The sequence below is a fragment of the Triturus cristatus genome, chromosome 3_2, assembly GCF_964204655.1.
Source record: "Triturus cristatus chromosome 3_2, aTriCri1.1, whole genome shotgun sequence".
NCBI classification, from domain to species: domain Eukaryota; kingdom Metazoa; phylum Chordata; class Amphibia; order Caudata; family Salamandridae; genus Triturus; species Triturus cristatus.
The window spans coordinates 756,565,822-756,593,059 of record NC_140584.1 but is presented as its reverse complement, the minus strand read 5'-3'; positions in this window follow the sequence as shown (position 1 = coordinate 756,593,059).

Here is a 27,238-nt window from a genome sequence, read left to right as displayed (position 1 = left end):
CACCTATATTGGGTTCTATGGCCGATTTACCATCCTTGGAACCTGAATTAATGATGTTCCAGAATGTCCTGAGGTCATGATTATTCAAAGCACTTCTAAGGTCCTCCCATTTTTGGGATTCCTAGCTTCTTTTGGCCTTAACTATAGCAATCTTATATTTTGCCCTCGCTTCTTTGATCACTGTCCTGACATTGCTTTTAATGGCAGAGATAAGGCCAGATTTAGCTGCTCGACAACTTGCATTAAACCATTCGTGCTTGGGTTTATTAAACACCGTAGGCTTTTTATTGTGGTAAAAGAAAACGGCCATAGAGGCAACCAGGTCTTGGTGACTTTTAAAAATTTGTTAGAAATTCTCAAGTGAAGGTTTAGGGTACCCTTTATCTCTACAGCTTCATTTGCAACCAAGAGGTATGGAATAATTTGGTGGTAAAGTATGGCCAGTTTTTCTTGTGATTGAGAGAAATCACCCCAGCGAACTCTCCTCCCTCCATTGGGCTGAATCAGGCACGGGTCCGGTGCTAGCGAATTATCAGATACATTCCTAACACATGGCGTTGTTATTTCTAAAGTGAGAGCATTGTGGTCACTATCATAGCGAGGACTGGTTTTAAAGTCTATCACTCTATGCCATGATTTGGTATCTACTATAATGTAGTCAATAATGGAAGTATGCCCCGGTCTATTAAAGGTGTGTTTCGCTGGGGTGTCAGATGAAGTACATCCATTACATGCTCTCAATGATAAGTTTAATGTAAGGGTACATATCTGCAATACTAAAGGCGTCCATGCCCTTACTGGTGGGTTATTGGGCTCTGGAATCGACCAGTATTGGTCCTCCTCATTAAGAGTACCCGTAACCAAACCATTCAGGGGTTCGAATTGGCAGTTAAAATCTCCGCCCATGATTACCCCAAAATTTGCAGGAATGGTTGGGAGAAAGGTAGATATCTGTTCAAAAGTGGTGGACTCTTGGCCTTGGGGTACTGGTCCAGAATATACATTTATTAGCACTAGGCTTATTTTCGTATGGAAGGATAAAAGAACACAAAGGATGTCACGTGTGGAGCTGTCTTGTTGTTTTGCATCACAGCCCAAATGTGCTCCAACCCTGGTACACAATCCCCCAGATGGTCTGCCTTTCCCCGCATGGGTAGCTGGAATGCTAAACGACGCATAACCCTGGCCCATGTTTCTTGGAACATACAGATCTCATGTTGCTCTATAAAGAGTCCTCATTCCGGAATGTCCAATTCAGAGGATAGTCCAGCTTTGTTCCAAGAAAGAAGCTTTAGACTTGGGGAGCCCAGTTCCTTTATTGGACCAGGGGACTTGATGTCTTGGCTCTCTTGGGTTCCCCATGAGGGATTGGCAGATCTCCATAGGCTGCGCTGGTCTTAATCTGGTGTTTCGATCATGTGGGCCCTTTGCAATAGATGAGGGGTTAACTACATCCCGCAGTTCTGGATTAGGTATCTGCAAATCCTGTTTAGATAGATCAAGGTTCGATGTGCTAGTAGTGACTATCTTCAGTTTACCCCTAACTAGTCTATGTTTTCGACCCTCCTTTTCCAGGACCGACACCTCATTCTACTTCAGGGAGCCTCTCCTCTGTGCAGTCTCCATTGACTGGGGGCGAGCCTCTCTATGATAATGGGATTTTTCAGGTGGGGGCTCATTGCCCATGAGTCAATCTACTGACTCAAGGGGGTTGAATCTACTTGATACAGGAATCTTATAAAATAAGGGGGATGATTGATCCTGACCTTATATGGGAAGAATTGATTTTTCTGTGGCCACTCCCCCCTCAGTTGACCATTTCTTCTTCTTACATGTGGTATGAGGCCAGGGGGGTAGAAATATCCCAACGGTAATGAACTGATATACCGCCTATCCCTGTGATGATAACGATCTAAAAGGGATTCCACAATCATTGTCAGTCACCAGTGATATCTTTCAGTCTCCAGTCCACCCAACCCACCCTACGAATCATGAGGAGTTCGCTTACATCTCTATGTGAGAATTGTTTGTGGATGGCTAGCCAGTGTAGGCATTTGTTTCTTAGGTCGAAATACAATTCTCTACTCCCCATTTTCAGCTCCGGGACTCCTGCTAATATAGCTACATAAGGGGTTGAGACTGGAGGAAGGTTTAAACATGGTAGAGCTAGCCCTGGATCATGTGGGACACTCTTCTGCCTAGACCTCTCGCGAGGAGAGTTGCTTGCTTGTGACCTTGCTGTGATGAAATCACTATTTCTTCCCATCTGTGCCCCCTGTTTATGTCCCTGGCAATGAGTACTGTTTCCATTTACTAGCCCCTCTAAAATACTCAATCGTTTACCCTCGCCCTCCTGATTATGGTGGGTTGCCATGCTGGAGGTGGGCCTATTATCTATTATTAGGGGTTCAGGGTTAGATCTTGTGGGGACCGATTTCAGGTTCACAAAGTTAACCGGTTCCTTTTCCCTCAGAGCTGCCTCAGTCCTGTCCACCCATAAATCGACCAGTTTGGTGAGCTTGTCTACCTGTTCCCACAAATATTTTAACTCATCCTTCACAATAGTCCTTACTTGGACCTGAATGTCCACCACCACGTCTGTGACCCAAGCTGGCTGCTCCAGGCCTGCTTGGAGTGGTATTCCTAGATTTGCCTCTCCCAAATCACCAGATGTCCCATGGTCCATGATTTGTTTGTTGCGTTTAAGCCCCGTTGGTACAGCAGTTTTGGTCTTCTTGTTTTTTGGGCGAGCATCTTCTGGATGTGGCTCATCCACACTGCCCGCTGCACGGGTCCTTGAGAAGGAAATTGGGGGTTCCTGGGCGAAGGACAATGAAGATCCTGTATCGTCATGAAGACTGAAGGGTTGGGCTAGATCAGGGGTAAGTGACAATCGTCTTTCAGTTAATTCAATCTCTGTTGCGACAACACCAATAGCTCTCTGTAAAATCCTGTCTATTGAAGTTGGTTGGAGAGAGAAAGCCAGTTGCGATGATGCTGCATGAATATTTCCCCACACCAATTCACCTGTCCATGCTTGCAGGGGGTTCAGAGAAATACCCAAGAGAGATATGCGTCTGAGCTGAGTTCATTGACCTTAAGAATTATTGATGCTGGATACTGGCTTCTAAAATCCGTCGATCTCCCCTTGAAAAGCTAAGGGGGTGACCCAGCCTGGCCTCTTCTGGCCACTGACGTGCGTAGATGGGCCTGCCCTTGGCCCAGGCGCGCCTGCATGCGTCCAGCTGAGCAGGGGCTGCGAGATGAATTTAAGGGCCTCCAGGCGCAACAGCAAGGCAGGCTGGGGGTTGGAGTCCCCACTGGCGGCAGGCAAAGTGGTGGCGAGCGGTCAATTATTATCTCTATGCATATCGATCTCCTGCTAGATTACATAAAATATTTCCTGCAATTCCAGCTTCATTTATAAACATGGTGTGGTCTTGTACCACAATAGGCCATTATTGGTCCACAATAACAGATGTGCTCTCAACCTGGACGAATAGACAACTCTTGTTGGACCCTTAGAATTGTCTGTTGGGATTAATGCCATCCCTCAGAGCTGGGTTCCACGTTCTAGATCCGCTCTGGAACCTCAAGTCGATGGATCATTTTATCAGCATGGCAGCGTGGAGAAGAGAGAAATCATTAGCCAATTAAACATATCACTGCCAATTTTCCATGACTCCTAAAAATCACAGACTCCCAATCAAGTTTATTCATTTTTTAGAAAGCCAAGAATAATTGGACAAACAGACTCCTCAGGATGAGGCTGTAGAAATACATTTGAACTAATACAAAGCCAAACCTACGGGTGAAGTTAATCAAGGTGGTGCAACATGCACAGAATAATCAGTTTGACTACCAGAATACAGAAGATGACAGAGCAGACGTAAAGATTCCTCTTCATTTATAGTTTCTGGGTATAAAGCCTTAGTCTGTCCCTACAATACAACTAGCATGACATCCCTACCTAGCATTTCCCAATGCAAGATCCATTAAGGTGTCAGCATGTGAAGTTTTCTCAAGAAGTTTCTTCACGTTTAAATGGGTCAAGTAGCATAAAGCTACAGAGCTTGTTCTAAGATGCGCGCTCTCTCAAGGCAAGGCAGAAATTCCCGTACACCTTCCCTAACTTCAATACATCAATATTACAGGTAGTATTCCGAAATGCATTGCAGCATCACACCCTCCAGTCAAGCCACTGCCTTGTAGTGATTTTCCACTAGTCAGCAATGCTCCCAGGCCTTGGCGAGATGACCTTGATTCCTAGGCTTGTTCTGATGAGAAAGTACAACCGTTCTTAATTATCAGTATCAACATTCAAAGTATCCTCTCCTCCTAAAGTCTAACTCCTAAAGCAAATACGTTATTCTACCTAGCAAGGATGAATTCTCCACCTGCAACAGAAACGTGAGAAAGAACAAATCCAACATGGGCATGAAATTCATCAATAAATCTAACACGTGAGCTTCCAGTGGAAAAATACAACTCAGGCCTACATAAATCAGCCAACATAAGAAATGGCACAAGGCCTCATGAAATTACACATGTAAATGAACATTATTTACTGAGCATGTCTAGAATAACGCGTTACGTAGGCACATCAAATACATCAATTACTGTCAGCAGCATGTACGAATTCTACAAGTTAATGTTTTCAACTAAACATACGCAGTCACAACGTTAATTTCTTTATGTTTACATTGAAACTATCCCTAATATGTCACCCTTCACGTTATTACAATTCACATTCTACTGTCCTAAGTTAATACTACCCATGATTATAATGCCCTCACACAAATGAAAGCGCAAATTTTGGCATGTACGTTTTTAGACCTAGTATTAATTATAGCCAGACTAGCAATAGTGGTTAAATTGAAATCCTGCCATGCCACGGACATCCATAAATGGAGGTCTGAGCTCTCCAAATAGGTGCATGCTCAGGACACCTAAATACGCTTTTTGCACCTACGCCAACCGAAAACTATAGAAATAACAGAAAGGGACACTAAACAAATTCAGGTGAACGCTAAACCTGATAATAAGCCACCCTGAGCAGAGACCATAGCTGCATAAAGATTTTTGCTGTAGTCTACATTAGAATGATTATCATGCTCACGTATTTATATTAACATGTTTTAGTCGCCTCCTATATAGTCTCCTTTAACCTTGTACCTTTGATGCTCAAGATAGCTGATCATGTTGGTTAGCAATAAAACTTCACGGACCTGTATTATGTTTGATGCACATTGCATATTCACTTCTTTCACATGGTCTTTACTGTTTGCACAATTTTTGTGCGTCTAATCCACTGTGTGTATTGCGGTTTGGTTCTTTATCTTCTCTTTCCTTCGTTTGAAAATAATAAAAATTTATTTTTTAAAAGTCTCCTGTTTTCATCTCTACTTTACTCTGTTCTAAGTGAATTAGGACTTGTACTGTTTATCAAGTCCTCAGTCGTATTACCATCAACCATCTCTATCAATTGCCATTAATTCCTCAACTATTGGAACAAGTTAGGGACACAAAGATCTATACAACATTAGATTTGTGAGGAGCACTTCATTTGGTTCATGTATGAGAGGGTGACAAGTGGAATATTGCATTTAGAAACTACGGGGCTCATTACGATGACATATGGAAGCCCATCCGTGCTGCTGGCGGAAACCGTTCATTGTCCCGCTCCAGGTGCAGTCATTGCGACCACCAAATTTCAATGGTCCAACAGAGGCCATTTTCCGTCCGCAGCAGTCTGTCAGGATCCGCACGTATGCAAGGGTGGCGGACAGAGCCAATAGAGCAGGACCGTTGTGACGGAAACACGTTCCGTCCACCAACCAGATTACAATGTTGCAAACAGCCCTTCCCACCGCCGCGTAAAAACCACCACGTTGCAGATGAAGGAAACACAACAACGGAGTGGAAGAGCCTATACAGTACCTATTTAAACCACCGGAGCCACCATGGATCCTGCGCTACAGGCCTTCTCACTGCTCTACCTGCTGCACCTCCAGCAGGGAAGACGCCGCCACGCTCAACAGCAGAGGTAGGTACCAAACATCTCCACGCATGCAACCCCTGAACAACTACAACTTCCAGCAAGCGTGGCTGCACCACGATGAAAGTGGCAACCTGCCAAATGCAAAGTGCGATGCCCACCCAATCCTCATGAGTGACCCTCGGTGCCCCTGAAGGCAATTGGGGCCAATGCCGAGCCAGATAGGGCGATAAGGACAACATAGCTGCCTATCCTTCCCTGGTTTAGAGATAACTACAATAGATGCAGCCAGCATATTAGGGGGAATTGAGTCAGAGATCGCAGAGACGACCTCTTCAACCTTAATGGGGGAGTCTAGGGAGTTTACTCGTGCTGTAGCCAGACGGGGGGTGGGGGGCGTTCAACCCTCATAAGTATGACGCAATGGTCTGGTCATTCAAGTCTTGTCTCGTGTATATTTCTGCGTAGAATTCCCAAAATTCCTTCACTATATGTTTGTCATCTACCAATTCCCTGCCACCTTGAGATTTTAGGAAATGCCCCTTCATCTGCTGTCGTTGGGCCCTTATGTTGTTAGCTAATGACCACCCTGATTTATCTCCTCCAATATAAAACTAGTGTTCCAGCCAGAGAGCAGCATATTCTGCCTTATGTAAGTCAAGGCCAGCTAGTTGGGCCCGTGCTGCGCGTAGTTGGTGCCAGACTCTGGGGGCCACTGTTCATGCTTTGTATATGCTAAACTTCCCTGACCTGAGCTGTCAATTGGTCCCTTTTTCCTTTGTGAACTTTATTATCGGCAGTCGATATTGCTATGAGTTCGGCTCTTACCACAGTTTTCAGTGCCTCCCATAGTGTGGAGATAGATTTATCGGAAGTGTCTTTAAAATCTAAGTAGGTGTGTACAGCTGTTGTAAGTTGTTGTATTACTGTAGGTTGTTGGAGCAAAGTCTCTCTAAGCCACTAAATCTCAATGTGTCATCTCTGAGGGGGAACTTTTAGGGTGGGGGTTACTGCATCGTGGTCTGACAGCGCAGCTGGCTCTGTCTCTACGTCTCCTGTAATATTGTGTATGTCCCTAGTCCGTGCATGTGTTTTATTGGGCATGGGAATAAAAGGTGTATTGGGTAGCGTGCAGATGGAACTCCCTGCAGAGGTCTATTAACCCTATCTCGTGCAGCTACCTCCCCCATCCTCCAGTGACAGAGCTCCTGAGCGGAGCGGCTGATGGATCTGTCTTTGTCAGCATCGAACACAAGGTTCAAGTCTCCCCCAAGAGAATCAAGTGAAAATGTGTGGCCATCACTTCTGTAACTGCTGCCTGAAGGAATTGTTCCTGTCCCATGTTTGGAGCGTATATGGAGCCCACCCCCAAGGATTGACCCCCAATGTGTACTGTATGTACCAGGAGTCCACCTTTCACCTCAGCAACCCTTAAGCCCATCTTGCCCCTGAATGTTCTAGTGATAAGAATTGCTACTCCCGCTTTTCTGGAAGTGGAAGAGGAAAAAAGTTGGTGGGGAAAAGTTTGGGGCCAATCCCTGCTCAGGAGGTGAGTTTCTTTTAGAAGGCATTTGTCCACAGCCGAGTTTTCGTGGTAGGAAAGCATTGCTCGCATCTTGATAGGGTTGTTGAGACCCATCACGGGGAGCGATATAACCTTAACTGTGTGTGATGCCATGTCTGATCAATGTGGGGGTATCATTCTTATCTCAATAGCCCTGTTCCCCTCCCGGCTTCCCCCTTCCCAGTCTCCCACTTAGTTGCATCTGCTCCTTTCCTCACAGTCCTTTAGGATGAGTACTGATCCCTCAAATAATTAGAAGTAAACATAAACTATAACATGAAACAGATGATGTAAGTACAGGTCCAGCAGATCGAGTTCAAAAGTACCCAGGAAGAAGAGTTGTTGGGTGCATGTTGTAGCATTTATTCCCCACCTCCCTCCCAAAAAAACAGCCCACTACCAGCCCAGCCTGGTACGAAAACTCAATTTCCACCCAGGAGCCTCACATTTTGTCTTCGTCTTACCACTCACCAGACAGCAACTCCAGGACCACCTGGTGTTCCATTGCTATTGTAGCGTGGCACAGCTTCACAATGCTCCTGGGTTTGCGCTGGTGCATACCTCGCTCGGCCCCCAGTTCTCCTCTCTCTGAGTCCTCAGTCAGGGAAACTTCAATTCCAAGGATGCAACAAGTCTCTTTGAGTGATCTCAGTTGATGTAGTTTACCCTCCAATGGAAGATAAGATGAAAGGGGTGGCCCCAAGAATATGCAATGCCCATATTCCATAAGTAGGATGTGGCCTGTTGAAATTCCCTCCTTTTCTGCAAGGTGATCATGGCTGAGTCTTGGAAGAGAAATGGAGTGTGCCCCCTGAATGACAGAGGCTGTCTATCTCGAGCCTTGCACAGGAAGTGTTCTTTCAATTGGATGTCTGGGAGGTAGGCCAGGATGTCAGGCAGTGGGGCCAAAGGTCGCCGCAGAAGGCCCACTCTGTGTGAGTTTAATTTTTATCTCATTTTTGGGAGGGCCTCCAGGATGTGTCTAAAGAAGTCTCTCAGATAGAGATTCATGTTTTAGCCCTCTGCATGAGACGGCATGCCCTTAATGGGAATGTTATTGCACGAGAGCTGTTCTTGCGGTCTTCGCAAGAGCTTGAAGGTCTATCTGTTGTTCTCGCAAGCGGATCACCGCCTGTTGAAGTTGCTCCACTTCCTCATCTCTGGTGTGTTCCTGGTCTTCAAGAGCCGCAACCCGTTCCTCTATTGAGTCTACATCGTGGTGGATCTCCTTGATATCGTTCGATAGCTCCCCTCTGCGGTTTTGTAGGTCTTTGCGCAGTGTAGAAAACAGTGCCGCCAAGAATGAGCATGTGACTGACTCCTCAGCTCCCTCTGTGTCTTCACCTTTATTTGTGCCAGGTGTTACCTGTCTATCTCCCCCAGGCCCAGATGGGAGTTTAGTCAACATGTCTTTCGGGGTCCTGTCTTTTTTCCCCCATGCAGATTTCATAGTTCGGGAGATAATTGCAAAACGATCCCAGTCTCACTGGTGAGAATCTGCCTCCAGGTATATCTCCGCACTGCTGATAGGAATCATTGGGGGCCTAGTATGTGCTGGACCTGAAGGGTTCATCAGGAGGGCCTCTAGTCTGCTGCTCCTCAATGCAGCCTTGAGGAGGGGGTCGGTCCACGGTCCATAGCCCCTCTTGGCCTTCTGTCGCACTCAAGGGCTATCTTCCGGTGCAACACCTGGAGCACCGCTCATTCTCACCACCAATATCTAGCCCCCCCTACCTGTATCGGCTGCTCAGCTACTTCTAGGTAGGCTGCTCTCTTGTCATGCATCATTCTGGTTGGCTCTGGTATGCTTTGAATCTACTGAAGGTCCTTGATGTGCCCCAAAACATGTTATAGAACCGTAGGTTGCTGAAAACGGGGGGGACCCACTGCGTTTATCTCCTTTGTGTCCCTCCACTTCTGGGGGCCGCCACCGCAGCTCGTCCCCTCCTCTATTATCAGCTGTGAGGCCTAGTCTCAAAGCTCCACCTCCAGCGAAACAGGCTCGTGGTATATCAGCGTGGATCCACTGACCTTCTCTGTGTTGGGTGGCTAGCAGGCTCTGTTGCGGGCTCCAACAATCTGCTTCCACACCCATGGTTGTCATCGGACCTCCTGGGCCGGCTAGGCACAGGCTGTGGCCGTGGTGGATGGCAAGGAGTGGGTAGATTAAAGGAACACGTCTTACCCACTCACCATCTTGGCTACCCCCCCTTTTAAAAATTTGAAACATTATTTTTTGTATTGTTTCAACACATAACTATAAAGTCACTTTAACCTTTGTTTCCTCAGTGCCTATCTGAGTTTTTTTTTTAAATATAAGTTAATATCGTATTACAGCACCTAATTATAATGTGTTTTAACCTTTTTTTTATTTTTTTTAATTTAATTAAAGTAAGTAAAAATCCTAGTTGGCTGGCAAAGTCTGTGAAAGGCCTGCAGCCCTCAGAGCTATGCTGAGGGGACAACGGCAAGCACTGATTTTTGTAGCACACAGGTCTTGGGTCTGTTTGCCCATTTGAGGCCAAATCAGAGGTAATAATTACCGGGTCCCAAAAAAATAATTCAACGGAGACATGGAACTTAGTAATATAGATGGTCCTGGTGAGTGCAGAAGGATTGCCCTTTCTCTTATACTTAATATGATGTGTGCATCCTCTCCTTCCCAGTCAGGTAAGCATCATTCTGTTTCTGCTGGAGTGGGACACATGTATGTAGCATCAACCACTTCATAGCACATGGTTGTAGTGGATGGGGCAGGTGACTGTGGTCACATGGCAGAATCACTGTGCATCTGCAATGGGCTAAAACATCTGATAGCACATAGAATTTGGGCCCCTTTTTCCTAGCGCCCTGCAATGGAACTTGCTAGGTGACTGAGGAATAAAATTAGTTATAATCAATTACAATGTAACCCATCTGGCCACACAGTAAAGCTCAGAGTTGATAGATGTAATTTAGTAGGGATTTATTACAAGTTGAGAGCCAGACTGTTATACACAAGTCTCAGGAATATATTTTAACAATACATAATTACTAAAGGCAGGACAATACGACAAATAAAGTTTAGCCTCAGCAACAGAAACATACAAAAAATTCGGTGATCACAAAGGAAAATATTAAAAAGCGGATCTGATGATCTGTATACAATTTGCAGTGCTCTTGCCTGTTATGCATGGGGATAATCTAAATCTCCTGACCTAAACCTGACCTAAACCTACTCTAAATGGTGCAGGATGGGGAAACCATAATTGAATCCATTAAAGCAGAAAGGTGTCAGCATAGCAGAACCTCTGTAGACGTTCTTGAAAGGAAAGATATTGCATAGCATGAAGTTCCACAACAAAGACGTCGTATGAGGTCTGTACCTCTCAAATTCTAAAAGGAATCTGAAGAAGGTGGGAGTGTGATCATCAATTATACCCACAAAATAAACTTAGATAATCCCATGTATCATCATTTTCCACATTCAAACAGTAAAACTTGGCAACTACACTTGAAACTCCTTTCCTTTGGTCCACAAAACAGCATGTCCTTGGAGTCCTCTCGTCTCCCAATTCCATACAAACAGTAGTCCTCCCTCTGTTAATTAAGGCTTCTCGCCCATACTCCTTTCAAGCCTTACTATCTCTCTCACACAATGTGCCTTTTTCTATTCATAAAATCACACAACTGCACCTGCAGAGGAGAGAAAAACATTGCATCCAAAGTAAATGTTCACGTTGAAGGTTAAATATTAAAAGATCCAAATGCTTAAGGCCCTTGGTCAAGTTAGTGTGGCAAGCATCCCAATATATGTTTGAATGCATGATTACAGATACATATATGGCTATAATAGAGATGTAAAATGTTTCAAATGAGTACGTGAATATATAGGATTAAATAATATTATTCAAAACCATACAAATGCATATATATGTGAGAAATGCAATTCGATGTTACTGTGAAGAAAACATTAATATGCACACAATGTAAGATGACACAGTCAATGCACTTTTTGTATCTTTTCAAGTGCACTACATTACGTTAATAATATTAGGTCCCACAAATACCTGAGGCCATAAGTAAACATATATGTTACCCGATTTAAAAAAAAGGTGGAGCCAAAATTGCGCTGCTTAGCACCCCGATGGTGAATCAAGCCATCATAGAATATAATCAGTTGTTATGAGAAGGACCATCTAAAACCTTGTGGTCTTCAGCATCTTCATCTAGAGTATTCCAGTTGTTTCATGCTGTCATAATTTCTACTCTGCCTCTCCTCTAATTCTACATCTGGTCTCTTCCTCTTCACTCCCCGTCTAACCTATGCATACTTGTATCCCTCAAAGATCATAAGTAGGAGTATTACGCTTAAAGCAATTATCAAGAAAGGCTTCAAAATGGCACCCATAATCCACTTCCCAAGCTTCCAAACTACTTGCCCATTGAAGTAATTTAACTTCCAATAGCTTCCCAAGCTCCTGTGGCCTCTAACTTTTTCAAATCCTTTGTCAACCCAGATATGTTCCGAATATATTTCTCCAGATCAGGACTCTGAGATGTGAGTACAGCATTGCTGAACTTTTAACATCCTGCAGACTCCACAATCTTTTGCGAGTAAAAGGTCTAGTGCAAGTATGTTTTGCTAGACCATAGACCTTATCACAACCAACTCAGTATTTAAAAGCAATAAAGAATTTTCGGTACTAGTAGCCAATTTATCCACTATTGTAGAAAGCTTTCTAATTTTCAAATCATTCAGGATGACCCCTACAGATGGGATTATGGAAGCACAAGGTCTCGTTTCCGATACAGGATCATAAAAAATTTCACACAGTAAATCTTACTGTCCACAAATAAAGTACACTTCTGGATTTACGGTATTCTGTCCCTCCAAGAAAAAATCATTCTTCCCTCTCATCTCGAAAACATGTTCACATTAGCTCTTCCCTATGAATAACCGGTCTATATAAATCTGATCAATCTGATCAACATGTATAGAGTGCTTTGATGTTCAATTTCTTAACTACTCCAGCTGTGGTGTCTCTTAAGATCTTTATCAGTTTCAGATGTGGACTCAAGATCTCTCCTTCTGTCATCCACTAAATTCATGAATTTCTTCTCCACATCTGACATTGAACAAGTCAAATTATGCAGTGTCTAGTGACTTAAGAGAGGCAAAATATTTGCTTGCAAACCCTACACATTTAAAAGAAGGATTCTTATTCAAATGTTTGAACATAGGAACTTCTGAAATGACTAAGGGCCATATGTATCAAAATGTTCTTTTGCGAATCTCAAATAGCGATTTTTTGCGAATCGCTATTTGAGAATCGCAAAACGCTATGCATGTAGGATTTGCAAATAATTTTGAGAATCCCACATATTCCTAATTGGATTCGTAATTAAGGAATACCTCCCCATTCATTCCTATGGGCCTAGAGGCCCATAGGAATGAATGGGAAGACATTCTCAATTTGCGATTCTCAATTAGAGAATCGCAAATTGAGAATGCAATTTCAAGGGTGCCAGGGTGTCAAAAGGACACCCTGTTGCACCCCTGAAATGTGCATGTGTGCACATGTGGCACACATGCATGCCCTAAGGGTATGTATGTGCGCCACATGGCACTTTGAAAAATGCAAAAACGTGCATTTTTAAGGAGAAATCGCACAACTTGGGTGCTTTTTACATCGCATTTAAGGAATCGCAATTTGCAATTCCTTAACTGCTTTCGCAAAATAAGGAATCGAACATTTTGCGATTCCCTATTTTGTGAGGGCCTTTTGGGATGATACATCCCAAAAGGCTTTTTCCAGTTCGCAAACGGGCCAATTCTGAGAATCGGCCCGTTTGCGAATGGGAAATGGGCTTCATACATATGCCCCTAAATCATAATTCGAAAGTGAAAATTACCATGTCTACAGAATGGGCTTAGTAAAAGACTACAAAAGACTACAAGAAATTTTGAATGTCAAGGGAATGTGTTGGTCGGTAATACCCTCTGGAACGGATGCAGGCACTGAGTTCAAACTAATGATCCCTTGCATTCATAGTGTCAATGTATTCATATTAAAATCTAAAATTAGCGTTTGAAGAGAAATCTCCCCTTGATAGATATGCATGCAATCACTTAACCCTCATCAACTGTGTATTACTATCAGCTGGATATGGTGACGTAGGGGCAATAGCAGGCTTGATTTCTACTGACCTTTATGCAGCTGGATATATGTAAGCACTATGAATAATACTACAATACTTCAATAACAACTATTAGTGTTCCTGTTATGTTGTATTTATGCCTATTAGAATTAGAATTGGCTACCATTTCTTCATTGGAACCTAAAACATGGGTTGGAATGTAACAACTGCAGAGTCTGCGCCATCGTTTCCACCTGTGCAAGCAGCAAAACTAAAGTTCAAATGATATGCGACAAAACTATGTACAAATGTCCTAATGAGTCTTCCTTAGCCCTACTCCATGCTCTTCTAAAGGACAACCTTCGGCTGCATTTGGCCTTGGTACTCTTCTTTCTTCCCTACAAAGTCTATTTAACTGTCTAAAATAAGAAATAGTTAAAGTTCATTGACAATCAGTTGCAGAATGAAGTGTTTCAGTTCATCGACTAGCACAGGGATTTGCATCCAAAAAAGGAAACAATGCACATCCAGGATAATATGTCTAAGGGCACTCAATCTCACTAACAGAGGAGGTTCAAAAGTAATATCGAACTGAAGATCAAATTCCCAAAGTTTTCAATTGAATTTTCACAGTGATTCCATAATTCCCAGATCTTGTTCTCCCGGTCATTTGCAAGGAATTAAGTCCATTCAGGGGAAGAGTACTTCCAACAGGGCACCCTATTTCACTTGGACCTTCTGAGTGCAGTCTCCTCTCCTCCTCTCTCACTCAGATCAGAATCCTCAGTATCCTCTGGGACAACTGGGAGGTTACCTTCTCCACCTCTCCTGCCTTCTTGGCCGGAGTTCTCCTGCAACCACAGTACTAGGCACCTTTTTGGGGACTGAGTCTGCCTCAGTCACAACCACAGGACTAGCCAATCCTTTATCTTCGACAAACAACTCTCCAGAACCCCTCTCAGACTGAACAAGTGCTGTTTCAGGTTCCTGCTGGTCCCCTAAAACTTGATCAACCTGCTGCCATGGTCTCTCGACCACCACTGGTACTTCTGGGAGAGGTGCTGTTATATCATCAAGAGGACATGGAACATGGCAAGTATGGGCAGCATGTATCCAGTTGGAGAGACCTCTGCACTTCACAGCAGTCGTGGTGGCGAGGATTACCTGGAAGGCGTCATGCCAGAAAAGCTCCTGACAAATCTTTTGGATATGCTTTCTCACCTGGACTCAGGTGATGGCACTGCTCCTGGTGAGGAGGGGATGTGGCAACTTCAACCTGATGAGACACAAAACACACCATGTCAGCCAGTCCTTTGCAGTAATCAAGTATCAGATTATCAAGAATGTTCATAAGTGCATTTGCAGGCACAGCTGGCAGTCTCATTGCCCTGCCAATGATGAGCTCATGGGTGGAGAATCCTGTCCAATGATCAGCTATGCTGCGGAGACTCACCAACACAAGCAGCAAAGCATCAGGCCATTTCAAAGACGTAGAAGCACACACTTTTACAAGCCTGGATTACAAAGTCTCATTGATCTGCTCCACCAGACCTGACACCTCAGGTCTGTAGCTACAATGCAGTCTCTGTTAAATGTGCAAAGCAGTGCACAGCATCCTCAGGGTTTCATTGTGGAAGTGCTTGCCTCGGTCAGATTCCAAAGAAGTCGGGAAGACATATTTGCTACTGTAAGACTGTTGCTCCTTCCTGTAGGCTATGCCTCAACCCATCATGAGAAGATACACACAACAACCAACATGTACCTCAATCTGTTGTACACAGGCATCTCAATAAAATTCAACTCCATCCTGTTGAAATGGACACGTGCTCTCCCTATGTGACTCAGTGTTACTGCAATCCTTTTCCCAAAATAATTATGTTGACACACAACACATCTATGGCACAATGCTTTAGCCATCAACCTAAACCTTGGATTGAACTAAGTCTGCATAAACAACTGGACCATCACGTCCCTTCCCCCATGAGTAGGACCATAATAATGCCTGTCCATAGGGGTAAAAGACTGTTAGGCAGCAGTGGTCGCTCATCCCCTGAAACCCAAACCGCTTCTTCATCTATCTTGACACAACCTGCTTTGACCCATTTCTGCTGTTCTGCCTCTTACACTTCTTCCTGTAACATCTTGACTAACTCCCAAGTATCAGCTGTAGTTAATAAAAAGGTTGTAGTTGGTCTCGTCCCTTCCCTCATGTTTATTCTTCCCACTGAAGGTACAAGCATTGAAAGCAAAGTATCTTCCAACTTTGTCTTCATACCTGTTGCCAACAGTCACATAATCATCCCCCACAAAGTGGCACACACTTGATTACAGCAATTTGTGCAGACATCTGCAATGCTTCAGGGAGTTTTCGGACTTGCTCCCCATTTCAAACAGGCAAGCGAAAGGAAGTCAAAACCGCCTTTCGGACCAAAGCTGTTCGAAATCATGAACAACACCAAAGCTGTATTGACTATCACTGAACATGATCACTCTCTTCCAGTCTGAGACAAATCATGCTCTAGTAACAGCAATCAATTCAGTCATGTGTGCTAAAAGTACTCCATGGAGCCACAAAGCTTCTACTACTCCTGAAACTTTACAGACTGCATAAGCAGTTCATAAATTTCCTTCATGATCTCACAAACATGAGCCATCCACAAGCAATGAAAATCTGATTCAAGCAGTGGCTCATATTGTATATCTGGTCATGGCTTGGTGGACAATTCAGTAACATCGAGACAGTCATGCTCCACTTTATTTTCATCAATGTCAATCAATCTGTCAATCAATTATTACTTTATTCTATTTAACACAGTAAATCAGAAAAGTAGATAAGAATAAACAGTTTGATAAAATCACCTAAAAACAGTACATTGAATTTCACGAGGAAGAATTAAACATCCCCACTGAAAACCACAATAATTAAAAACAAACATTATGACTGAATAAAAGTTGAAGATAAACTAGAGCAGGTCTTCCACGCACAAAATTAATTGGTAGGAGGAGGGGATGTATAAACATACAACGTAAACGAATATATTTAGGACAGATAAAATCTATATGTAAAGTGTCAGGGGCAGCAGCCATGTAACATATGCAAATTGGGGGCTCTGATGGTTAATGTTCATCCGTGTATAAAACACCATACCCAAGCAGGATGATACATCTTTCCAAAAGCTGGTTGGATAGTATCCAGCGGAGAGCCTGAGGAGATTGAACTGACTAACTCAATCAACGCTTCAGGACTTAATAGCTCAAGGTGTGAAAATGAAAGGGATTCAAGTATGTCACATAAGCCGGTCTCAATCCAACAACATAAAAGCGAATCCTTGACTAATGGAGAAAAAGATGAATGTGCAAAGGGGATAATTTGCTGGTCATTTCGCTGCTTGATAAAGGAATCGCTTGTGTATGAGCCCCCTCTACCATAGGAGAACTAGGGGCCTCAAATCTGTATGTAGAGAGCATCCATACCCTGCTATGTGGGATGCTTAGCTGGTCATTGCAGGGTTTGGTGCAGGTCTTGCTAGTCCATAAGCTCTCTCTGCCATAGAAGAAGGAGGGGCCATAATGTTCTACATAGATCACATCTCTTCCCACAATGCAACGCTTTGCTGGTCATTGCCGGTCTTGGTGCAGGACTCGCTAGTCCATAAGTCCCCTCTGACACATTAGGAAGAGGGGGCCACAAAGCTTGACATAGAGGGCATCTGTACTCTGCACCACAGGACACACATGCCATGTGGCTGGCCAATGACCGGCCAAGAATGAGCCCTTCTGCGCCCATCAGAGCTGAAGGAGGCTGGGCTGGATCCCATCTCTTGGCATATACCCTTTTGCAATCTTAATTTCCATCACTGTGAAAAGGAAAGCTTTTGTCATCACTGGTTAAGCCATGAACTGTGCCATCTTCTATTGTAAACTCTCCCACAAGCACTATATGGATCCTCAATAATGAGATACATGTTCTGGTAATAACTGTGCTTTTGACAATAGCCCGCTCATTGACTCCACATCTGATTTATTAGTCTCCCCACGCCCCAAGAAGAAAAACCAAGTATACAAAAAAAAAATTAAGCTTGTGCATCTCTTGAAGACTCCTCCTAGACAGCATGAGGCAAAGGGTTCTGCTTTTAGCCATCGCCATAATTCACCTTTAGATAAATACTCTGACCTAGTGTCCAATGTGTTGAAGAAATTGGGCCTACTGGTCAAAACTTTCTGGAAACTGTGCTTGCTAAACTAAAGATTATTAATATGTCATTGGCCATGCGTAAAGTATCAAGGGAGGAAAGAAAGGATTCCCATAGTGGGGCTGTCGGGGACCATGGTATGGAGAGTTATGATTTATGCGGTCAGGTTCAAAATAGCACTGTTAACTCAAAGTGTGTCCTGCCTAAAGGGAGTGACTCCTCCAAAAATACACCTTTTTCAAACACAGTAGGATTATAGACCCAAGCAGGGATTAACTCACAACCCCCAAGTTCCCCACTTCCACCTTCTAATTGGCCCCAAACTAGAACCTCCCATCAGTAGCAACTCCTTTTGTTATAGTGTCAAATGATGACCCTGCTCTGAGCCCGAACCGAAGGGTGCATTGGTTGTACTTTAAAAACAAGTTATTTTACTGAGTAGGGAGGCACACAGGATTGGGATACTACACGTTTAATTATATTATCACGATTAGAAGAGTGCCTCGAGTTGATTATAAAGAGGCTTCAGGGATTATGTTGTGGTCAACTTTAGAAACCCTTCCATAGAAGCATCTCTATTTCACAGGTTATCTACTACATGAAAGATTGGCCAATCAAGGTTCTCCTTTTGAGGTACTATTACAGATCATTAAATAACAGGCCCCATCATTAGCCTTCATGCCTGCATTGTAATCCTTTGACTTGTTACCTTCTTTGAAACATCTCAATTAGCAATTCATTCACCCCCTCTTGATGCTTTGGAAGATATTGACTGACCATTATAACTGCATAACAATGTCAGAAATGTCAGGGGGTTACTTATCTTGAAACAGTTGGAATAATCAAAGAACCTTTATTGACTGTCCTGCTATCTCCAGGCTCTTGTTTTCAGTCACAGTATAGATTAAGCTGTGTTTCTTTGAATGTAGTAGGTATTAACACCAAGCTGACCAATCTCGATTTCTTTCATTTTATTAAACAATTTGATTGTATTTGTTTAATAAAGTCCTGGGTTTGTCATCAATTTTTTTTATAGATGATTTTATTTCTATGAATATCCCAGCAAAGGCTTCCAATTCGGGTAGAGAAAAAGGTGGTGTCAGGGATGGGAGGAAGATGAATCTAGAAGTCCTAATGCGTTTCCCAATTTTGGTGTTTATTTACAGAAACTCATATAGTACGTAGAGTGATACAAGTACATTAAAGGAGGAATGAGGAGGGAAGGACAATAATCAAGGTTGTTATCAGCTCTTAGAGTCTCCCTCTTCTTTCACTGATGATCTTCTCCCTTATCTGTTCATTCCAGGTTCATGCTCCCGTGGTGGGTCGGCCCCGGTTTGCCAGAAAAAAGACAAGAAGGGTAGGGTAAGTACTTCAGTCTAAGTGATGTTGCTTAAGGGATAGAAACCATTACCACACCCAGGAGTGTAGGGGAGGATCTCCTTAGTGTGGATGGTGAAGCAGGTACCCCATTTTCCTTTTTAGAGGTTATGACTTTCTTTATGGAGTAGGTTCCTCCCCTCCCCCCTCTTTTCTTCCTTTTTACTAGGTCTTCAGGAAGGGTGAACGTGTAGTGGGAACGTGTACATGAGAAAATAAATCAACGCGTGTGCAGGCAGTGTCTTATTACATTCTGTAGTTCATTCATTTAAACGATATGCGATTAGTCTTGCCCCTCTGATTCTCTCCCCCTCTCTTTGTTTTTTTTTAAACATGTCTTTCAACTCTCGTTTTGGATATGCCCCTTATTCCGAATGACACAAGCAAATTATTAAACAAACAAAAAGAATGAAACGGAGAATACTCAATAGGCCGGGTCGCGACCTTTGGACACCGGCACTCTCCTGCTAGAAACAATAACACTTTTCTTTTCTGGTTCCCCAATCCACATTCGTCTCATTCCGATCACTCCCCCTTCCTTTTTATTATCCCGTACACCTCCCTGCCCTTTCTAAATACGCACCAGGAAAGCCGCAACTCTCCGGAGTTGCGGCAGGGTTATCTTTCGAACTTAAAAAGAGCGGGTCCCACTCTCCTCCAACATCCCACTGCGATCGCCACTCTTGCTTTTCTCTCTGGCGCTTTCCGGGCCCCGCCCCCTTTGCTCCGCTTCCTTTGTTCTTCCTCGACTCTCCACTTCTATCCATAATTGACTGCCTTCTCGGTAAGTCCTGCCCCCTCCTTCCGTTAGTGGATCTGCCTCGCTGGTTTTGACCCTGTTTTCTTCTACGGAAGGAGCCGTTGTAACTGTTCACCGGGCTGCAATGAAAGAGGTTAAGTGTGGGCTAATTATGGAGGTCGGGTCGTGGTCTTTTAGGGGATATATATAGTATTCTCAGGGAGAGGGGTCTGGCCTCCCTCACAGGTGGCTTGGCCTGTTATATTGCAGTTACATAAGCTGCACTGCTTTCTTTGTACAGACTTGACTCCCCCATTACCAGATGATTTGCCTTAATGGTATTGGTTCTGATAAATCCTTGGTGGTCATCTTTTATAATAGCAATATTAATGCTAAGAACTGTGACATTATTAAAGTTTAGGGGAAGGATCTGGCTAAGGCAGGCAAAAGGTTAAAGAATGAAGGGTCATTAATTTGGATAGGTCACTTTTTAAGGATTGTTAGTACATCTGAAAATGAGCAAACTCACTTCCATCATGGCATGGAAGGAGATTCCTTAAATGGTATCTTACTGAGGTTATAATATTTTTGCTGTAGATTTATGCAAATCTTCTGGTATACAAGAGCCAACTTTCACTGGTAGAGGTACCTCGACCACTACTGATTTTAATTTAATTTCAGAGGACATATATTCCTCCGTTTTAGATTTGATGTTGGTTCCTCACTCCACCCTCTAGCTCTGTCACTGAGAGCTGGACTTCTTCCCCAACATAGGAACCAGGGGGTTTTGGGGAAATGGACCACGGTGGACCCTTACAAAATTACTAGCGACCTAATTAGGGCCCTGAGATTCTTTCATGTCTATGTCTGGGGAGGGACATATAGCAATTGTAAATGCTTATAATTTATCTTGTCAATCCACCACTGTGTTGTTGATGGGTTGCACAGGTCCTTGAAATGTTAACTCCCAGAGGTGGTTTGATACTGCCTGTCATTGCTCTGTCACAGTAAAATTATGCCTGCATTAAAGACTAATCCCCATGCACCCTCATATACACAGAAATGCAGAAGCTTTGTACGATTGAGCAGCATTTAACCTTAGAGTATGTCCCGGCTCCTTTTTTGTGTGCCTTATATATCAACGAATTGGAGGGCAAGAGGCCAGGACATGTGTGGTATTATCATAGTTGTTGCTATCAGTGCTTGTTATGTTCTTCTATTCCATATCTTTGGTTATGATGCATAGAATCTTTTATGTGTCATGGTTCTATGCTTCTTCTGCGCTTCTTTACTATTTTACAACATGCCCTACATAGGGGTACGGATGTTGCCTGAACTCCTCTATGCTAATTGCGCCATCTTGATGACTCGTACACTGATGGACTACAAGTTCTGCTATGTTCATCTTCTCACTATATAGCCACTCTTGAGGTATGTAACCAAATAATTGTGATGGTTTGTGGTCATGGTTTGTGGTCCCCGCTCTACTAAAACCAAGCCGCATAGTGTATGTGATACTCCAGTTCATCAGGTTATATCTTTCTAACATCTGGGAGTCCTTTTTGTTCCAACTCTTAGATGGAATCATATCTAATAAATTGGTTTTGAAACCACTCAAAGAAATGATAACAATTTACATACCTTAACGCATTTCCATTGCAAGCTATGGGGCAGTGACACAAAGGAATACAAACTGCTTGAGAAAGCCTGTAAGTGTTCCATCTCCGCAAAATGATTTCCACTCATGTTTGCCACTATGATCTTGGTGTTACTTATTTGGAGGACCCTAATAAGCATTGCTCTCTTGCCTTGTGATTAGCTATCTGGACCAAACAAGATACATAACTTAACTGTGAGATTATTTTGGATTGTCTCTCATTGTACCATGTAGCTTGGATCCTGTGGCTGAGATAAGGAAACGTACTTTGGAACGAAGCCAGAATCACACTGTGTTTTCACAACACCAGCAATTGAACAAACGTGTCGTTAGCACACATTAGGGGGGCGCATTGGTGGAATGGTGTTGGATTTAAAGTCCAACACCTTCCCTACTGTTGGGTGGAATGGAGTTCGAATACTAAATGATCCTATTCCAAAGTTCAGTGCCCCTCTAAGGCAAGTCATTATAACGACTTGCGTGCTGTACGAATGCGTACTAATGACGCATTCTTTTTAATGACGGCGTGATGAAGGCATTCGGGATTCTGCTGTACACTTCCTGGGATACGTTAAAGAAAGTTTTGAAAGAATAGGAATAAAGGATGTTTTTACTTTTGCTGACAGGTAATCTTAGGGCCATGAAAACATTAAAAACAACTTTTTTTGGGAACCTCGATATTGTTAGAGATCACCTGTTATTCTGTATACGTCAATGATAACCAATGAGAGGATTTTGAACTGTTCCTCAGCTTTGTAGATTTTTATTAACACAGTTTACAATTAACATTCTACGTGTCCTATTGACTTTCATGTAAAAGCGGCTTTGGAAGACTAATTTGAGCCTTTGCCACTACGATAGTTTGTTCAGGTAACAATACATTTTATAATTATTTGTCATTTTATAAGGTTCTGAGGAAGCGTTTTTTATTACATTTACTGCATATGCATAATTTTAGATATCATTGTGTTTGCATTTTCTTTTTTATAAGAACATTCATCAAAATTTATATTTGCTTCAGCTGCTAGTTGTATTCTTCATTCCATTAAAATAAGGCATTTGGGGCCAGATGTGGGAAGCCAAATAGCAAGCGCAAACGCTGAAATGCCTACAGTAAGAAAGTAATACCCAGAAAGGCACGTACCTCCCTATGTGTGGATGGCACAGACATTTGCGTAATCGCCTGAATTCGTTCTGGTGTTAATCGTCGTCCCTCCTTTGATAGGAGATGACCCAAATAGGTAACCTCTCGATGGACATATTGTAGTTTGGATGGTGAAACCTTGTGATTCAGATTACACAAATGGCGTAACAATGCAACAGTCACATTTTTGCAAATATCTTCTGAATCAGCAGCGATCAACAAGTCATCCATGTATTGTATAAGAGCAGCACCAGACGGCAAATGAAAAGTATCAAGGTGACATTTTAAAGCTTGGCTGTAAATGGAAGGACTTTCACAATAGCCCTGAGGTGCGCGCTTAAACCGGAAGCTTCAGCCTCCAAGAGAGAAGCCAAAAATGTCCCTACTCTCTTCAGCAATGGGAATACTAAAGAAGGCATTCTTTAGATCGATTACAGAGAACCAAGTCGCTGTGGAAGGTATCATTGTCAACAGAGCAGTGATATCTGGGACGACAGGAAATTGTGGTACAACAATTTTGTTTATCTCCCGAAGATCAATTACGAAACGATATACAGGTGGCTGAGAAGGATCAGTGCGTTTAAGAACAGGACAAATAGGACTATTGCATATGTTTCCTCTTGTTTCTTCAACCACACCCTTCTGAATCAAATCATGAATGATTTCCAAAAGCGCATTTTCACCTTCAGTGGAAATTCTATACTGCGGAATACGCGGCAATTCAACATTGGGCTTGAGAGTGACAACATAAGGTGGAATTTCAAGACAGCCTACATTGTTCGGACCCGTGGCCCAAAGTGTTGCTGGAAGAGAAAGCAATTCAGGTGGAAACTGATCTTTGGACAAATACATTGGAGAAATCAGTTTCTGTCCCAAAGTAAGATGTACACCAGAAGGAGAACAATATATCGTAGCATGCATTCTTTTCAATAAGTCTAAACCCAACAGATTCTCACCGCAACCATCCGTCAAAAGAAGTGGAGCTTCCAAATCATAAGGGCCAATTGAGATAGACAGAGGGAAAGAAACCGGATTACGAACAGGGGCGCCAGAAAATGCTACATATACATTTGTTAAGCCAGACAAAGGTGCCCCGGGGAGTTTTGAATGGATGATAGAACTTCTCATCTCACCAGTATCTAAAAGAAATGGTTCTGAAACTCCCATTGTAGTGACTTTAACATAAGGTCCATTCTGGTCTACTGGAATCGACACAACTCCCTTACTTTGTCCATGGCTGTCCTAGTTAGCATGAAGACTTTCATTCCCATCTTCAATGTAACAATCCTCATTGTAGTACTGTGTAGACTGAACGTTCTGCTGGTCAAAGTAATTCACGGAATTAGTAGGAGGAGGAGAACGCTGTTCTTGGGTCAACATACCCCGACCTCTACCTCTGTTTGCTGACTGGAGGCCAGCACGACCTCGTGAAGCAGATGGTGTGCCATTCCGCTGCAATAAAACCAGACAACTATTCTTGAAGTGACCTTCCTCTCTACAATAGGCACATTGATTAGGTCCTAACAAAGGTCGCGGAATATATGGCTCAGGCTTTTGATACACCCTCTGAAACTGCGGAGGCTGTTGAAACTGAGGCTGAGCATAGCGAGGAGGATAAGCTTGTTGCAAGAGAACCTTCGTTGTTAATTCTTTCGTCTTTTTCTCTTGCTTCTCTTTTTCTTTTTTATCTCTGTTTTCATAATATTGTGCAATAGCCAATATCTGGGCAGAAGAAGAAACAGCCCATGAACTTTCTGAATCTTTCAATTTGTGTGACAGTTCGGGAAGCAAATTAAATACGAATTTGTCCACAAATAATCACTGTCCACCCTCTGTAGCCATATCTTGACCACTGTGATCAATAAATGTCTCCTCGAAACGAGTGAAGAAATCAGAGACACTTTCATCTTTCTTTTGTTTGCATGCCGCTAATTTATCCCAATTAACTCTCAATGCAGGCATCATCGTTTTCATTAGTGTAATAATCCTACCAGGGAGTTCTGCAATCAAAGCGTCAGGCTTTGCACCACCCACTTGGTCTCTATCTGTGGCAGTTATAACATTCCAATTAGCACCTAATTCTTGTGCGTGATTCTCTTTACGAATCCTAGCCCATATTGTCTGTGGGACTACATTTCCCATCAACATATCGATATCAGCTAGGTTCATGATGCAAGCGTCAACTGTCTGTGATAATTCTTTATCATAACCCGCAGGGTTTTTACGAGGATCCGGTAGAGTCTGTTTAAGGGCCAAAACTTCAGATCTCTTCCAGGGGATATGTACCCATATACGCTGAAAATGAGCGGGAATAGCTCGATTAGCACCTGCTGCTGCAACCTCTTCCTTCCATACTGGAGGAACCTCTCTCATGGGATAATTTTTCAATGTTAGTTTAACCGATGGATCGGAATCAAGGAAAGTCAGAGAGGATAATAAGTTTCTAAAGGAAATAAGTGTCCTTACAGCATTTTCAACTTTGGAACCTACAATAAGTCCTTTATCAAAGTCAGCCTGAACATCTAGCAGGTCCTGTGGAACCGAATTTAAATTCACATCCTCCCATTCTTTAATGAGAGTATCGCACATTACATTAAAAACATATCTTTGCGTGGGTGCATTCCATTGTGAGAAGGTAGGCATAATATCGAGCACACTGTATTGGGGACCCTTTTTGATCCATTTTTGTGCGAGAGATTCCAATGTCTCTCATTCTTCAGAATCTGGGAACTGACTACGAGATTGTCTTCGAGCAAAAGCCGGAGACACATTTAAAGCTTCAAAGAAAGGTGATAGGATACCAGTGACAGTGTCTGTGAGTTGCTTACGCATAGACGGAGAATTGGACATAAGAATAGGAGACAAAGTATTAGGCGATCTTACGAACGGAGAACCAATAATTGCGGGAGGTGCAGAAGGCAAAGGAGATCGAAGATCAGGAGATGAGGGCAAAGACGTCGAAGTTGATGGTAAAACTGGCAGAGACGGAAATACTGGAGGAGGCAAATGAGGAAGAGCTGGAACAGGCAGAGGTACCGCTAGCGGCTGAACAGGCTGTAACAACTGGGGTGTGTTGGCACCTTGTGCATAGGGCGGAGGCAATCTCAATAAGTGAGACATTAGGGGATCTTCTTCTAAATCTATCTTGTTTTCGGAAGGGGAAACAGGCAACACCGGATAGCATTTATCTATCGCCATACGATGCTGTCTCTCTGAGCATTCGGTCGCATTATCAATTTCATCGTCCTTAAATCGTTGGGCAGCCTGTATAATTGTCATACCCTGTGCTTTTCTATCTCGTTTTATTTGCTTAATTTCTTTCTGTTTGGCTTCCTTACGCCAAGGGCGGAAAGAGTCAAACATTGCAGGCCGGGCTTTTCTTTTGAATAAGACTGCTTCGAAATTGTCTAACACATCAGGATCGAAACTACCATTTTCTGGCCATTTCAGAACGGCATCTTTCTTCGTGTATCGGGTCCATGCCTCGTTAAAGGCAATGGGGCCAATACCATGTTTTGAATGGAGCTCATATGTGGGAGTTCCAACCGAAGGAATCGGACTGAAGTACTCCAATTTTTGAGACCCCAGAGGTGCTAGGGGTAGCACCCTATGACTTCGAGTACTTCCTGATGTGGTATTATAAAATTCTGCATATCTTGATAATATAACAAAGAACTTGGCAACAGAAGCTGAAATATGAAAAGACATCTTTATTAAACTTAAATGAGTGAGACTACGTCGCACAGAAGCCTTAGCAACTGAATGAGGCAGTCTGCAGAACAGAAACCAGTCTCCTCTTTTATGGGGAATGTTACGCTCTGGGCAACACCGCCCTTCTCTTGCAGTTGGTCATTCACATGTATACATTGCAAACGAAAAGGCAGAGTCATGATGACCATCCCACATTCCAGTTAAGCCAGCCCGTAATTATTTACCCAGCAAGGCTCAGATCCCACATCAGATATCGATAGGCCCCAATAAACATGAGCATCTCCTGTTTTGGGAAACAAGCCATAAAGCAGGAACAGTCAGGTGTGAAAGAGATTAGCCGGAGGCTTGTGTAGGATCAAAAGACTTTATGGTGTGTCAAGCCCTGATGCTAATCACAGGTGGCCAGAAGACGGGGAACTCGTGAGACCAGTTTGACCTGGGGTGGCGGAGCCAAGCTGCCCAGGTCACAGAAAAGTCAAAGAAAGGCACATGTGCTCTAAAAGGCCCGTTTTCGCTTCATGCTATATAGCCTATGTGAGGGCAACCATAAGATGGCCACCGCTACAAAATGGAACCCACGGAGTCAATGTATAATAACGTATACATAGTGCATTCATAGCTAAAACGTTACACAAAGCACTTGTACATACCGCATTGACCATTCGCGGTTCGCTAATACCGGGATAGACAGGGGTAGGGCCCTGCCTCCTACGCGGTCCCAAATTTTAAAGT